Source organism: Belonocnema kinseyi, chromosome 5 (assembly GCF_010883055.1).
Source record: "Belonocnema kinseyi isolate 2016_QV_RU_SX_M_011 chromosome 5, B_treatae_v1, whole genome shotgun sequence".
NCBI lineage: Eukaryota > Metazoa > Arthropoda > Insecta > Hymenoptera > Cynipidae > Belonocnema > Belonocnema kinseyi.
The window spans coordinates 74,726,266-74,731,140 of NC_046661.1; positions in this window are offsets into that span (position 1 = coordinate 74,726,266).

The window sequence follows — 4,875 nt, forward strand, 5'->3', positions numbered from 1 at the left end:
CAAATAATTCTTATTCATCTTGGAGTATACCTGTAATAGAGTACCTTTTGTCTCTTAATAATTTTCGAAAAAATCACTTGTTGTCAATAAAAAGGGCTTTTTCTTGTTATGGTATTTCTTTAATCGATGTTTTCTCCAAATATGTCAATGTTATCAAAAAATTAAATAACAATGAAAATATGCATCTCTGGGAGTGGACCAACTTTTCTTTCAAACTTTTTCCTGTGAAATCAATTTCAAGAAATTTCACCTGAATGTCCGGCGACTTCGAAGCCGCCTGGCAACACTTTTGCATCCAGGTAAGTGCCTGGCAATGCGCAGGTGCTATTTCTAATGTCAGCCCCTACATGTACACCAATTTTCAACCTTATTCGAGTCACGTAAGTTAACTACCAAAAATTCGCACCTTTGACAGGTCGCCACAGGTGAACGCATCCACTCACACCTGCTAGGCACCCATTTTTGCGTTCCTCATCATCAGGCGAACATCTAATGTGAAAATTGGCTTTACCCGTATCACGCTCCCATTTACGTTGTGAGCCCACGGTCTAAGAGTATATACTCTGTTTCCCAAAAGAAGGCCCAAACTTAGCGCATGGGGAGTGGTAGTTTCTTAACAGAACAAGTGTCCTTTCCCTTTTTTTAAACATGGTTTCTTCATTTCCCTTCTGATTGGTCCTAGATTCATATTTATTACTTTACTTTGCGTTCTTCTTCAACATTGGTAAAATAATTGTTGCTAGATGTTAGCCATATAAGAAAAAACTTTATTGACTTCTTGAGAAAATTTTGCAAAAGTCTGCGCAAAGAGAACAAAAATTGGTCCGTCACCTGGACCTTCTGTCGGGGAATAGAGTATAGTGATGTAATCGAGGCCTGGCGGGCTGTGGTGCTACCAGGATACTCTTTCGAACAATATAAAGAATTTTAGTATATTTATTTTATATTTATTTTATATTTTATGTAAAGAATTTTATTTTAACACTGTGTGGAGCCCACTTTATGTCAGAAATACGTTATGAAAATATATTTATAGCAATGGGTCATGGGTTATTATGTTTTGGAATTTCATCGCTACAATGAATCAAATTTCTAGGATTTTCCCAAGTTGATAAATGATTCTGTTCTGTTATTGATTTGCGAATAAAATTGTTTTGACAGAGTTATGAGCATTTAAATTCTCAAAAATCAAAAACGTGAGTTATTAAAAAGTGGTCCAAATTTTTGTTAAAAGGCGAAATTTTAATATATAATATAGGTATTTATATTACATCTTGTGTCGGTTTGGAAAAATGTAAATTTTTTATTAAAAATTTAAATATTCCATTTTTAGAAAATTAAACTTCCGGAATAAAAAAAAATCATTTTCTGGGTTAAAGTCTTTTGATTAAAATTAATTTTTTTTTACTTTCATCATTTTGGTTAAAAATTTAAATATTCCATTTTTAGAAAATTAAACTTCCGGATTAAAAAATCATCTTTTAAGTTAAACACTTTTGTTGAAAATTCATTTTTTTTTAATTCATCGTTTTGGTTGAAAATTCATCTCTTGGATTGAAAATGTAACTATTTTGTTTAGAATTTCTATTTTTGTTTGTTGGTTTAAAACTAATCTTTTTAACTAGCAATGTAATTATTATTCTACTTTTGATTGAAAACTGATATTTTTATGGAAAATTAATTTTTTCTACTTAAAAATTAATGTATTTTTTGGAAAATTCGCCTTTTTTGTCGAAAATTAATATTTTCGGTGGAAAATACCTCCCTTTTTTATTGAAAATGCAACTGTTTGGGTCAAAAATAATTTGATTTGTTTGAGGATTCAACAATTTCGTAGAAAATCAAACTATTCCCTTAAAAATGATTTTTTTTTAATTCATATTTTTGGTTCAAATGTATCTCTTTGATTAAAAATTGAACTATTTTTTTAAAAATTTTACTTTTTGGTAGAAAATTGATTTTTTGTGAAAAAAAACATGTCTTCGGGTATAAAATTCAACTGTTTTGTAGATAATTCTAATAATTTGTTTGAAAAATCATTTTTTTGGTAGAAAATTAATCATTTTGCTGAAAAACTCATTTTTTTTATAAAAAATGTAACCATTTGGTTAAAATCGCATCGTTTTTAGTTAAACATTCAACTACATGTTTGAAAGTTGCACTAGTTTGCTAAAAATTCTTATTATGTTTAAGAAACGCCTTATTGGTAGAAAATGTTTTTTTATTTAAAATTAAAACAGTTTTTGTGTGAAATATCACGTATTACAATGTTCGTAGAGGATTCATCTTTCCTATTTGGAAATTCAATTGCTTTGTAGAAAATTCTGTCTTTGTGGCTTTAAAATTGAACAATTTTGGTAGAAAATTGAACTGTTTACTTAAAAATTTAACTTTGTTTAAAGATTCAATTGTTTTGAAAAAAAACGTTTTTTTGTTGGAAAATTCATATTTTCGTAGATTCAACCATTTGAGTAGAAAATGTAACTATATGTTTAATAATTCCACTTGGAAAATTCAACTGCTTTGTCTTTTTGTATCAATTGAGCTGTTAGAAAATTCGTTTCTTTGTTAAAAATAATTTTTTTTTAAGTGAATATGTAGCTATTCCATTTTTAGTTGAGCTTATCTTTTTCAGTTGAAAACTTATCTTTCGTAGTGGAAAATTCAACTATTTTAATATAAAATTTAAATATTTAGTTAAAAATTAAACTGATTATTTTAAAAAGTAACTATTTGGTTGTCAATTAACTTTTTTCTTGATAATTAATAGTGTCGGGTGGAAAATTCATGTATTTTATTGAAAATTCGTCTTTTTGGTTGAGATTCAAAATCTTTTATATAGAGAATTCGTTGTTCATCTCGAAAGTTCAACAATTTGCATAATTTTTTTTTCTTTCTTAAATAAAAAATCAATTATTTTCCTAAAAATTAATTTTTTTGGTTGTAATATTGATCATTTTTGCTGAAAATTCATCTGTTTCGTTGAAAATGCGACTATTTGTTAAGAGTCGACTATTTAGCTCAAAATTCGTTATTTTTATTTTAAAGTTCAACTATTTGTTACTAAATGCAACTGTTTGGTGATATAACTATTTTGTGAAAAAGAAATTTGGTTCAAATCACGAAGGAATAATAAGGAGACCCAACTGCCAGTGGGAAGCCATTTGAAACTGGCAATGGAAACATTACCGTAAGTGATAGGCACATAACAGGAAGATCTTAAATTTTCGTGCGCAGGTGCGCAGTTGTCCTCTTCCTGTACATGGAAAAGTGTGCGAGTGAGAAATTTTGTCAACATGACGTAAGTTAGAAAGGTTCTGTTCTTTTGTTGATCATCATACGAAGGATACAGGAAATAAATATATAAACAGTATTTTCGGTACTTGTTTGAAAAATGTGTGAACAGATTTTGAGAAAGAAAAGTATAGGTAAGTACCTTTTAAATTTGTAATATGATAAAGAAATAATGGAAGAAATATAACTTGATTGAAAAGTTTATAGTTTTTTCGAAACGTAAATATGAAAAATATTATAATTCCCTTAAAAGTTATTATGAGGTGACTCAGTTTAGAAATTGGTAAATTACGCATTCATAAACATGTATACAATTTAATCAGTACGGATAATTGCAAATAATGTGATATTATAATGAAGCGCCCTACCTGTTAAGAAGCCTGGCATTAAAAAGTAACAGAAAATTTGAATCCCTAAGAATGCCGTTTCTGTCCTTGGTTTTTTAATTCTCATTAGGCGGCGAAAATTATAAGATTTCAATCCCTTTTAAAGCCGATCGGAGCTGTCAGACGTAACCTCGAATACATTAAAAACACAATTTTCGTTTGAATTAAGCCTTAGAACGCGCTCTAAAAGCATGAAATTTGCCAAATCTAGTAGGATTGTATGTAAGAATACATTTTCTTATCGTCAAATGTTCGCTTTGTTCAAATATTATCAACTGAAAAAATATAAAATCATGATAAAAATTTAAAAAATTATTTTTCACCAGAACCTTCTGTGTGGAAATTGTTCCTGACATCAAAAAATGACCGACGCTATGTTTTGAAAAGCTTTTTGCCTGATTATTATTCGAAAAACAGTAAATAAATATAGCAAAATTTGCTACGTTGAAAGGGATTAAAATTTGTCTAATTCTTGGTTGCTTTGTGGTATTCAGCAAAATATTGTCAGCGCTAGGTACAGAAAGGGATACAATTTGAGAGCTAACTTCAACTGCCGTGGATATTCAAAATGGGAAGACAAAAACGGGATCCAGAAGTATTCAATATTTTTCACGTTACCACTGAATGAATGAACATTTTCAATACTTTTTAATGCAAACCTTTTTACCGGGTACCGATATAAATCTCAGAGTATATGCTAAAGATTCTCAAGGCTCTGAGAAATTGTCCGCAGGCACTCAGGTTGTGAGTAAAGGTTAAATTTCTAAATCATTTCTATTAAAATTAAATGAAAGTTATATAAAACAATCAATTGTATTAGACGTTTATTGTACGTACAGTGAGGGCTCTAAAAAAGCGAAGTGTATTCGCCTTCTTCGGCGTGTAACTTGCACCACAACCCGACACTTGACACCTGCATCAAAATAAACGAACAGAACCTCTCTAACTTACGTCAATTTGACCAACTTTCTCACTCGCACACTTTTCCATCTATAGGAAGAGGACAACTGCGCACCTGCGCACGAAAAATTTCAAATCTTCCTGTAATGTGCATACCACTTACGGTAATGTTTCTATTGACAAGTGGGGAAACGGAGTTACAGTCTGTCAAGTTAAAGCGTGGGTGGCTTTACTCGCAGTCGGTAAGGTGTATCGACATGATTTTGGTGTCAAAATATTAAGAAGAGCTCCCTCT